The sequence below is a fragment of the Miscanthus floridulus genome, chromosome 6 (genome assembly GCF_019320115.1).
Source record: "Miscanthus floridulus cultivar M001 chromosome 6, ASM1932011v1, whole genome shotgun sequence".
Taxonomy (NCBI): Eukaryota; Viridiplantae; Streptophyta; class Magnoliopsida; order Poales; family Poaceae; genus Miscanthus; species Miscanthus floridulus.
In genome coordinates this window covers 64,494,665-64,507,639 of record NC_089585.1, presented here as the reverse complement: position 1 = coordinate 64,507,639, position 12,975 = coordinate 64,494,665, and the positions used below count along the sequence as shown (strand labels likewise).

Below are 12,975 nucleotides of genomic sequence, written 5' to 3'. Positions count from 1 at the left end.
AGCATATCTGTTTCCTCCACGGTATGTATGCCATCTTCTTGGGGTTGGAGCCTATCTTCACTCCAGCCTAGGTTGGAGACCATCTTCTCAATGAGAGCCGTAGCTCCATTGATTGTGAGTGAGAGGAAGGCTCTTCCGGCAGCAACATCTATGTGGGCTTTGGATGTGGAAGTTAGCCTATTCTAAAAGTTTTGAAGGATCAACTAGTCTTCTATCCCATGGTGTGGGCAAGCAATGATGTATTCTTATAGGATCTCCCATGCTTCTAGGGTGGATTATAATGCTGTCTGCTAGAAGTTGGAAATTCTTCCATGAAGGGCATTGGTTTTGCCCATCGAGAAGAACTTCATGAGTAACGCCGTTAACAACTTCTTGGTCCTTCTAGAACCACTATTTCACCCTCCCTAGGAGGGAGAATGGGAACAAGCAGAGTCTGATTATCTCCGATGTGACATCTTTCATGATGATGGTGTCACACAGCTCTAGGAAGTGTTGGAGATGTGCGTTGGCGTCCTCGCTAGGCAATCCATAGAATGGATTTGCTTGCACCATCTTGATTAGGCCAGTCTTTAGTTTGAAGTTCGCATCACCCATGTTGATAGTGGACCCAACAAGCATGTTGGCAACAATGGGGATGGAGTACTCGCGTAGCATCGGACATAGGGTTCGGTATGGATGGTTCTGGGGTGACGGATTCGGTTGCTGGTGGAGTAGTGGAAGGATGATCAACACGAGGTTGGGCCTTCTTCAGGAATGACTCTGGATTCTTGGTGAAGTTCGTTGGCAAGTCGAAACCGTCTTACACTATCCTGTTTTCATCCACAACAGGAGAAAACAAGCAAAATTATCCAGTTATGAGCAATGGCAACTACACATGCATATTATAATGAATATGTCCTAATAGATTCTTCTAACCAGTGCCTTCCAATGACCTGGCGAATCGGTCTAGGATATTGGTTGACCGGATAACACTTCACGGTGGGCTCAACGCAGGCCATGGCGTCATGGCGGTGCCGCGAACGACGCGCTGGACATTAGAGACTGGTAGAGATAAAACTATAGGGTCAGACATCATCAGGAGCTCACGGTGACCTCATTCAGCTACTTGATCGAGGCAGGGACGCGGAGGAGCTGGCTGCCGAGGTCGAGGGTGGGCGCGGTGGCCTGAACCGGTGGTGAGGTTAGCGTTCCGGCATGACCTACATGGTAGCAGTAAAAAGGAGAAGATGAGCTTCATAGCATGCCAAGGGATCCAAAACGATAAGAGTGGGAGCGAGCGCTCCTCTAGAGTGTGGGCTTGCCATGGTGAGGTGGAGCTCGGTGGCCATGGTGAGATCGCCGCGGTGGGAACAACATGCGTAGGCAATTTTGGTCGGGAGAGATGGCACGAGTGAGTCGAGGAGAACCACAAGGCGCTTATGAGGCTGGGTGCACGAGCAATTGGGCTGAGACATAATGGCGGCGGCTAATTTGCTGGCGCAGCAAGGCTTGACGGTGGTGTCGGGGAGAAGGGAAAGAAGAAGATGGCTGCCGGGTCGGTGATATAATGGTGAGGGTGAGGCACAACCGAACGACAACATCTACTTGACACTGCCACCGCGAAGCAGCTGCGTGCCAAGCCCAGAAATGACACGAAAAAGGGCGGCGGGCGGTCACTGACGTTGAATAGAGAAATAGGCTGCTGCTGGAGTTACTGTAGCCGATTGAACCCACAACTTCCCATCTCTCATTCTCGTGATTTCTCTACTAAACGTGATGCGACCTGTTAAGCAAAATTGTTCACCTATACGTGATCTCCATCTTTGCTTAAAACACCAACCCCAAAAGATCAAGGGTTTTGAAGTTTTTGAATTGGGAAGATGGGTACATTGACACTAAAAACTAAAATTAGTTTTTAGAGATTCAGAAAATAGTTTCACCTAAGCATCTTTGGGAATTAATTCATGAGCAACTAATACCCAATCATTACAAATAATTACCCAATAACATAGCTCAAACAAAAGTTGGGCAAATTTTATTTATGAAATTTCATCTAATAAATCACCAAAAAATGAACTTAATAAGTACATTTCAGGGACTTGGGCAAAAATTGCTGTGTGAAATTCAGCATTGAATCCAATATTTGGGCTCAATTTTAAACAAGTTTGCCTTGAAATCTCAAACAAACTTTTGTTCTATATTACAAAGCACACTTTATACTACAAAATTTATTTTAACAAACTTTTATTTGTTTAAGCAAATTCACAAAAAATTATTTAACTAAATTTATTTCTAACCTTTTTACAAACTATTCTGGTCGGCATCAGTTTTTTTCTATTTCTATTTCTAACCTTTTCTCAAGCTCTTTGTATTTTCATTTCCAACATTTTCACAAGCTTAAGTGTTTTCTGTTTTTATTTCTAACCTTTACAAGCTCTTTGTATTTTTATTTCTAATATTTTCACAAGCTCGAGCGCCAACAAGGCAGTAACAGCCAAAAACTTTGGAGCGCTCATCATCAAGGCTGGTCAGGTCCAGCCACACCTCTGACATGTTGGATATATGCCCAAGAGGCAAATCATCCATATCCATACCGGCGCTAATGGGCCTTTAGGGTAAAAGCCCATTTGCTGTGGTCTATATATAGAAGGGGCAAGAGGCTAGGGTCAAGGTACACTACTCACCACACAACCGAGTTGCCGCTGCCGCCCCTCTCTCTCTCTAGGGCTGCAGGCGCCCAAGCCGCCGCCGCCGCCGTTCTTCCACTCGTTGCACACACGGTGCTAGTACACCGGTGTCATGGCGTTCCAGACGTGTGGACACTGTGGAGACGCCGCTACTACAGTGTGTTGATCGGGAACAAACGTGAGGTGCATGGCAAACGTGTACGACTACTTCTACTACATCGACGTGCTCCTATTCCGCTGTGCTACGCATCTAGTGGTAACGATCCATGATCCTCTACTCGCATGTTATCATGGGTGAACGTGGTAGATATGCTAGCACGTAGTGAACCCATTTTGCAACACGACATTGCCCAGGTTCGTGTCATCTACCTTTTACTTGCAGTTTCTACCCTTGTCGAAGTCTAAATTTTCATGTTATCAGCTCTTCTAATAATGTTTGAATCGACCCAATGTGTCGTGCGCCCCTTCTCCTCTCCATTGTTATCCCATGAGCTAATTGAGAGAGACACCACTACGTTCCAGTGATATGTCATGGCTTCTACACCGCATTTGGTCGATGAAATGCCACACGAAGCTCGCACTCACCAGATGTTCCATAGAACGCCGACCACACCTTTTAGTTCGTTGCAGCCTGCATGGGCAGCTAGGCAAGTGGAGGCCAAAATTGCAATTGCGAGAAGGATCTGTACCAATGTGGTTATGAAAGAAATTATTTACAAGCAATTTCCCCTTTGAAATAAAATTAGGTGCCATGACTCCTTTTAGTTTGGCTTTCTAGGTATCTTGTTTTTGTTTTGCACCTATAATCATAGTAGACGACTTATAATTTGGAATGGAGGGAGTACTATGTAACTCATATCTATTGTATTGGTTTCTTGCAGGGAAGACAACCACTTTCATTTAGAGGATTCTATAATCCATGGCATCTAGTAAGCTTACATTTCTCTGGTTAGTTCTCAGGGTTCAAGTCTATATATAATTGCAACATATGCTTGTTGAATCTGTTTACATACAAAACACATGGACCCACTGAACTAGTTTAAAGTGGTCATAAGAAATTTATTTCTGTAGTTATGGAAATTCCTCCTATTTATGATGTTCAGATTTTACGAAAACCAAAAGACACAGCTGATGCATAGTTCTGATTTTCCATTCTTTATGTTATATTCTAATTGAGCAATCACATAGTGCTTGCTAATTATAAATTATTTATATACCTTTGAACCATTATCATATATGTTTCCAAGACTTTTGATTGTGGGACCATGACGATATGCAAATTTGGTCCCGTACTTGACAAATGTTGCTTGTTGTTCTACCATGGTAACTGAGGCTGATTGATATCACTCTGAAATGATATGCCCCTTACTCATCTGAGTTATCATTTGCAAACCATTACTAGTTGTAGGAGAAGCTCCTTGAAATTATTTTGTTGTCCTAATATTTAGTTTCTTTGCCTCCAAACGGGCCGAGACAAGTGCCTTTTTCTGGAACTTGATCTTCTTTGATATTTTGTGATACCAACGCCACTTTATTAGAATGTCTACATTGCAACTTTCAATTTAGTTCAGCAATCATCAGTTGACATATATAATAACCATAGGAGTGCACTTCTATTCCTCGTTGCAACATCTTTAAAGCAAAAGATATGGACATGATGCATTGCACACATGACGAGGTGGTAAATCTCTATACTAAGGGCCTATTTGGATGAGTTATAGATTTTTAAAAACCAGTTTTTGCCTCTAGTTTATAGAGCAAAAACTGGTGGCGGTATTTGGATCCTCTAGTTTTTGAGAATCTGGCTTCATTTATTGCTCACAGGGTCACAAGAAACTGGCGAAAGTCGGGTACCAATAGCTTCATGGTTTCTAAGAATCTGGCAAAAATTGACACAAGAAACTAAGCAAAAACTAGTCTGTTTGGATCCCACCCAATTTTCAAAAACCAGATTCTTAAAAACTGGTGGGATCCAAATAGGGCCTAATAAACCATAGTTGGGAATACAAAGCAAGTGACTGAGAAGTCACTCGAACAAAGGATCATGATATTTCTAATAAGCAAAAAAAAGATCAAGCTTTGAAGATATATTTGCACTTAGTTGCTAACCGTGTTGAGTAATTCATAAAGAAAATTACTTTTTTTCATTGTTATCTAGGCCATCATTATGCATTTTTCTTCTCCTCCATTTTCATTATTTAGATTTCTTGACTAATTTATTAAAGAATATGCTTGCTATTTTATCTATTTTCTATGATTTCTTTTACCATTTGCATGAAAAATATAAGAAACTAGCATGTTATATAGGCAGCTTGGCCCAATAAGACTAGTCCCGGTAAACTTTATGATGGTTTGATATTGTTTGTAGGCCCAACTACTATGAGGTTCTCTTTTTGGATAGTTCAACATTTTTCTGGATGGTCTCTAAACTATTACACCATTCTCATCCAAGTCCTAAACTATGAAAATTGCAAATCTAGATCCCTAGACTATTTAAGTACTCCAATACCGATCCAAAGCAGTCATATCAAAGCAAGTTAGATGATGTGGCATCTGCTGCTAACACTTACATGGTTAGTCCCTAAACTATTATGTGGTTCTCACCCAAATCCCAAACTATGAAATTGCAAACATGGATACCTAATCTTTTGATGTATTCCAAGATCGGTCCAAAAGAACCCCCCCATGCTCCCTCCATTGTTGGCGACTTGTTGGAGAGGTTGGGAGTCTTTGCTTTTTCTTGACACACTTGCCCTCTACCTCCTATCTTGACTTGGCAAGCAACATCTTGACTCTTTGATGCCACCTGCCAAGCTAGTGGCACGGTGTGACTGGCGCCAAATTGTGTTGTCACACATGCATTCTTGTAGGAAAAGCACCTACAAGATGATCTGAGTAGAAGCAGCACATTTTGGGTAGCATCATGGACACCGTCTCAGAGCATTTCCAGTAGGTGAGAACCAATGAACCATACATAGACAGCTCATTCTAGCGGTATACATAGACATCAGTTGTTCTTGGTGATCGCTTCGACACTATATGTGGCTGCTGTTTTTTAAAGCTAAACGGTAACAAGTTGGTCACCTATCATTTAGCCATTATTCAAGCTCAAAAGCCATGTAATGGGTTAAATGACCAATTAAACATGATAAACAACTGATTGCCATGATGTAGCGTTCATATGGTGTTTAAACGAGCTAAATGACCATTTAGGAGAAAAATATGTGGTCATACTAATACTAATATTTGTTAGCTCCATTGGGTACCCTATTGCCGGGGTTATGATACCCTAGGTATCTCAAGACACCGATTAGTTAGCCGCTTGGGTAGCCCACAACACACAAGCTAGTGCAGGCCCAAGCGACCGTGGCCCAACTAAGCTATGTAGACCTGGGCCAAGTGCTGAGATAGGGAGTCATCCACAACCTCTTCTCTTTCCCTTCACCACATGTTGCCTAGCTCTACACGACCTCTCCACCATCCCGACCCCTAGGAGGCATGGAGAGGGTTCAAGTTCCACCAAGTATGACTATCATGACAGGGATAGGCATGCCTGCTTAGTCCACTAGGACCGAAGGGACAGCCGTCTCAGAGCAGGTGCCATTCCTACGCCTGTAGGGTCGAGATAGCAGACTATAGGGGGTGAATAGTCCTTTCTAAAGTTAAATGCACTGGCTAACCGAGACAAATGCGAAATTAAAAACTATTGGTCTAGCCGATACTACACCATTCTATTAAAGTTCACAAGCACCTTATAAAGATCCAAATTAGGCAACAAAGGTGTCGGGCTAGCTAGAGCTCACCTAAACAATTTTAGTAGCATGGTCACACAAACCTATGCAACTACTACTCAAGCAACCGGGGGAGCTCCTACACAATCTAGTAAGCAAAAGCACAAAGCTCCTAAGCTCACTAGCAGTGTTCAATAACAAGGCTACACAAGCCAAATTAGAGAGCTCAAATTACTTAGCTACACAAACTAAGCAATGTGACTAGCAAGGCTACTCAAGTCAATTAGTCATGCAAGAGAGCAACTAATTTACTACCAAAGTAAACTAGTTACACAAGGGAGCTACTTCTAAGCTAAACAAGCTAGAAGGTAACTAGCAAGCTACACAAGCTAACTAATTACAAGAGCAAATACACAAGCACAATATATATAAAAGTAAATACAAGCTTGTGTAAGGGGAATGCAAACCAACAGGAAGAACAATGTTGACACGGTGATTTTTCTCCCGAGGTTCATGTGTTTGCCAACACACTAGTCCCCGTTGTGTCGACCGCTCATTTGGTGGTTCGATGGCTAATAGGTGTTTCACAAACCTAGCCCACATGTTGGGCACAGCAAGAACCTACCCCAAAAGTGAGGGTAGCTCAATGACATGCTCTACTAGAGTTTCTCTTTGTGGCTCAATACCCCTCACAAAACTCTTCTCTGGAACACCACACAGTCACCACGTAGGCTTCACAATGGAGACCTCAATCCACCAAGCTATCTAGGTGATGGCAATCACCAAGAGTAACAAGAAATCCCCAATCACAAAGATTTCCTAGTGCCACCAAATGCAAATCACGAATGCACACACTAGGCTCTCAATCCCTCACTCAAATTAGCACCAAGCTTAAGAGGGAGAGGAAGGGGAAGAGGTGGATCTTCAATCTCTCATCCACACTCACAAAGGGCTCTCAATCTCTCCTACAAATCTTGGATCAAACCATGGGAGAGAGAGAAGAGGATGAACCCTTGCTCATGAGATGCAACAATGGGGAATGGCTAGAGGAGGAAGAAGATAGGAGGGGAGCCAGCCTTATCTGCTCACGTAGGCTCCCTCCCCACTCAGCACCCGCACTAGAATTTTTAGTCAATGTGGCCTAGAATTTCTTGGGTGGACGCTCCTCTTTCGATCGTTGACACTGAGGACTCCCGCAATGGAAATTCCAGCCGGCGTGGCCTAGAAATTATCAGGCGAACACTCCTCTTCCGACTATTGGAGCTAAGGACTCCTGCACTAGAAATTCCATCTTGGGCTAACTAAAGTTCTAGTTAATTATAGCCAACCAACAGAGAACCCTGCCTAAAATAATTAGCCTAGTGAGCAAGAAATTCTTGTTCACAATCCACAACTTGCCCAAAACAAGTGTTGTCTCTTCCCAAAAAGCACCAAACCAATTTTAGCACTTGAGATAGCTTTTCACAAGGAATTTTCCTGAGCTTTCTCATGCATCTCACCATGTTACTAAGCGCATGCATATGCAAATGAGACTCATACCTAGTGGCACTAGATAACTGTTGCAAATAAAGATTTCCCCTCTTTATAGTATAGCTATCTATCCTAAACCTGGTCATAAACTTCTCTACACACCTATGACCGGTGAAATAAAATGCCCTACAAATATACCTTTGCATTGTGCATTCCATTCCATCTCCTTCGGTGTTGATGCAACACATGCACCAACCATATCACAAATGATATGATCCACTTCATATCATCACGTGACTTTGTTGGTTCATCGATCTTGACCTTACTTGCTTTTCACCATTGCCAAAAGGTGAGTAGTACTATAGAAGCAACTTAGGTAAAGCATCCTAAGGTAGAAGAGATGACCAGATCATATCGAGCCCACCGACATGACCTTAATTCACAACATAAGTTAGGACCTATAATAGGGGTTAACAAACCCTGAGTACTTGAGGGTACTCAACAAATCTTACCTGACTAAAGGAAAAGACTCCAAGGGTATGAAGGCTTAAGGAAAGTCTCAAGCAAGACTGACATTTGCAGAAAAGCTTACTACAAGTGGTTCCTTACTTTTAATATTTTAGCTAGGTATTAGGTCATTAGCAGTATCTAGTTTGCACATGGTCTAAATCAATCACTTCCTTAATAAGCTCATCACATATCATCTCATTTCCATAAGCAACCATGTTTCATTGATTAACTACGATGAGTGGTCGGAGGATCGAGTCTCCAAAACTGAGGAGCATGACAATTTGAATCGATTATGCCTAGCTAGGGTTTCCCTACCACATGACATATGCAGGTCCTACACCTACATATATCAACCCTCACTTGGATCCTTGAAAATGAGAATGGGTTCATGCCACCTGAGAGCATAGACTCCACCTCCCTACATCATCCCTGATGTTTCCGTAGGGTGGGTACACCTGCTCTTGCTATCTCTCCACTCCTAGTGCATGGTTGTCCTTCCTCATAATGGAATAGCTGAGGTATTAGGCTTACTTGAGTATGTGGCCGTACTGCAAAGTCTCAACCACAATAGGCCTACAACGAACGGTCCTTAATCGACATAGGCGGAGCACTACATTGAGACTCCATTCTTGATGCAAGCTACTCGCCTAGTCTCAATTTAACATTATCATAACCATGATATTTCACAACCCATAACCATAGTCTAGAAGAGCAAGGTAAACCTATTTCTCTCAAATGATGAAGCCATCATTCAACTTCTATCGAAGTCTAAGCATTACTAAGCATAAGAGATATCAACCTACACATACTAGTGGGGTAACAACTAGGAATACCTTAATAACAAGGTAACCATGCAGCAACAGTTATTCGACCAACTCCTAATGACTTAATGCACATCTCACAAGACTTAAAGTGTAAGAAAGGTTTGTAAATACTAGAGAAGGGTTTATGCTCTAGGACTTGCCTATGTTGCAGACAAGATTAGGATCCTCCATGGATCATAGAAGTTAGATTTGGCACCAACACCACTGATGGATGAACCTCCTCCAAAACTTGATCAACGTGAGTCTTCTCACTCTCATAAGCACTACGCATAATAAATGATTCTTTGCTTAACATGATGGAATGCATGTCATGATGTATGATGAAAGATACATAAGTGCATGGATTAATTTAAACTAACTTAAGAAAGTTGAGTACAACTTTCCTTGACCAAAGAACTAGGGTTATAATTATAAAAGGCATTTTTAGTTATTTAACTAACAAGTTAGTTAGTTATTATCATGAAAAGATTAAACTTAATATGGACCAGCAAGTGATTGACATATTCATATCTCCTAAACATTATAAAGGATTTATAAAACTAAACATTTAATTAAGCCATTTTTAATTATTATGAAATAAACAAGTTGATTATAAACATACCAAGAAAGTACATTAAGTTGCCAAGGAACAGCAAGGGTTTGGGTGTTCCAAGGTCCACAAACAATGTCCAAAATACACCAAAGCCATTTAAAGATTTTCCAATATTATTTTAGCATTTATTAATTAAAGAAAAAGGCATTTAAACACACTTAAATTAATTAAAGTTAGAATTATCAAAACAGTACCAAACTTTATGTGAAGGTAGATATTACCACATGACATATACACAAAAAGTTTTAGCATCTTAGGATTAATATTTTTATTTATAAAAATCATATAAGGCTAATTTTATAATTAAAACATGGAATTTTTAACCATATCAAAATTATAGATATTGGCTAATTCATATTTTTCAATGGTAGAGTATCTCATAGTAAAGCTACACAAAACATTTCACATTTTTACCACACTCCAATAATTAGTTATGAATTAAACAAGTATCAGCACATTGAATCATTTTCTAAAAAAATGACCCAGCCGAAACTTTTCTTACCTAGCCCCCATCTACCCACAGTCATTGACCGAGGGGGCACGGGGTCAAACTAACCTAGGCTGACCTTGACCGCGCGATGGCCGGTGGGTAAGCCGCACAGCTCGTCGGTGGCGAGGTCACTAACGATGGGGAGGGTACCCAAATGCTCCCCATGACATAGCGCACGCATCTAAGGTACTAGATGATCAAATTAGGGTTTGACTTGAGCTCCTCATCGGTAATGGTGGTGTGGTGGTGCAGCTGTGGGCATGGTGCTCTATGCGTGAGCCTATACTAGCTAGAGTTCGGGTAAGCATCAGGATGCTCATCATGACTTGGTGACATGCATGGGCGAAGCGAGGAAGTAGAAGAGGCGGCTGCTGGCGGTGATGGTGAACAAGGCGGCGTGAATCGGTGGACACGGAGACGTTTTGATGGCTCTGATGTGAATCTAGCAAAATAGAAAGTCTGATGAGCATCATGGCATCTTAGGTAAGCCAAAACACTAAAGTAGGGGACGGGAGCTGCTCTAGAGGAGCCTAGCCACGATGGGGTGGCTTGCAGCGGCCATGGCGGCACGGTCGCGATGGAATCGATGGTCGTGGCCAATTTTGGTGGAGTGGGCCAATGCGAGTGGCTTGAGCAGAAGCGCAAAGAGGAGATAGAGTTGGCTACATGAGCTGTTAGCCGAGTGTAGAGCAGCTATGGTGAATTCTATCGACGCGTTGGGATGACGGCAGCGGCACTGAAACTAGGGAAACAAGAAGCGACTGGCGATTCGGGTTGTTTATCGACAAAAATAGCTTCTATATGCTACCACCACTAGCTTGAGCTTGCCACTATAGCAGCTGTGTGGCAACACATGCGAAAATAGCAAAGAAGGGTGGCCGCCGGTGAAGCAGGTACAGTCGCTGCTCACCGTCGACACTGTTCACCGACTGACGATCTCTTTTCATCCCTTCCTTTCTCTCAATTTCACATAATGACTTTCAAAATTATTTTCATAAAACTTGTTATTTGATTAGTGATCTACAACTTTGTTTTAAGGTTCAACATCAAAAGATTATTAGTTAGAGAGATCTAGAGTTTTGAACAGAGGCACTTTCAAACTGAAAACTAAAATCAATTTCAAAGGTTCAAAAATAGGTTTGATTAAACAACTCTAAGCAATTAATTATTGGACAAACATCTATCAAACATATCAACTAATTACACAGTATCATGGCTTAATCATAGCACTAAACAATAGAACAAAGTTTGGACAAATTTTTCTTATGAAAACTCATTTAATAATTCACCAAAAATTGAACTTAATAGCTATTTTTCAGGGACTTAGGCAGAATTTTTTGTGTGAAATTCAGTATTGAATTCAACCTTTGGGCTCAATTTTAAACATGTTTGACTTGAAATTTCCAACAAACTTTTGTTCTATATCTCAAAGCACACTTTATACTACAAAGTCTATTTTAACAAAATTTTAATTATTTAAGCAAATTCACACGTATAAATTCACAAAGATCCTTAATCACTAATGTTGTTAACATTTTATGCAACATATGAAACAACACATTTGCAAATAGCAAAGCTATAAATGAAACATGGAGTGCATTTATGCCACAATGCTTGGTAAATATTCTTGATGGTGCTCATGATCAAAATTTTAATTGCTTCATAACATCTAGGATGTTATAGCGACCCACAAATGCATGTACTGCCATGTAGCATCCGTTCTGTTGGTCAGGCTCACTTAGGTTTTGACCAAACATTCTTGCACTTCCATGTGATTGAATTTGTTGAGGTAGAGGGTGCGTGCATAGGTGTGGAGATCTACTCATCTAAAACTATAGCATTAATCTTTAAGGAATCTGAATGGGGCATGGGTGTTGTTCTACGTTCAAAATCGAGAAGTGATTTTCGTAATGGTTTTATGCACATGCTTGAGTACTCTACGATAGTTGCTATGTATATGGAGGGAAAGACATGGAGGACAATTCATAAACCACATGGTGCTAAAATGTCCATCCTTCAAGCTCAGGTTCACCTGTGTGTGTTTTATGCTGATTTTCACAATATGTCTTGGCTTTTAGTGTGGATACTTGAAGTCTGGTACTGATAACTAGAGATTGAAGCATGTTGTGGACATGGAGGAACTGCTTGGACACATGAATATTAAAGTTGGTTTTGAGCTTTGTGATGAGGAGTACAAAATGATTACAGTTCACCCAGAATGGAATTTCATTTTCCTTGTTGGAAAGGATAGAACACTGATTGCATATGACATGGACCGCAGAAAGGTTCATGTCATCCATGCCTGCGTCATCCACTTTTCTAGATCAAGAAGGTTGTAACGTCCCGCCTCCCCGAGGCCAGGCCCGCTTACATCTGGTAGCTTTCCTAGGATATAGACTGCCCTCACAGACCAACACTAGTCTTTTCTGCGCACTTTGTCCTCACTCGTGCGCACCTGGGAAGAACTTCCCGGTCGGTCACCCATCGCTCCAGGCCAAGCACGCTTAACCTCGGAGTTATTTGTAGATGGGCTTCCGGAAAAGAAGTTGCAACTTATTGGTATGAGTATCCTATTAATCCTGTTAAACCCTAGGCCGGGATGTTACATCCTCACCCCCTTAAGAGATCGATGTCCTCGTCGATCAATCCCAAGCCAGGAGCGTCCTCTCTTGGCCACATCCGTATGTCCAGA

At 41.6% G+C, this 12,975-nt stretch overlaps 1 non-coding gene across 1 annotated transcript; it reads left to right on the top strand.

Annotated features, from left to right (window-relative positions):
* The first annotated feature begins 213 nt into the window (after positions 1-213).
* LOC136462040 (small nucleolar RNA R71) lies at positions 214-320 on the top strand. The gene has a single exon (XR_010760567.1). It is a non-coding gene; the product is annotated as a small nucleolar RNA R71 (small nucleolar RNA).
* The last annotated feature ends 12,655 nt before the right edge of the window (positions 321-12,975 follow it).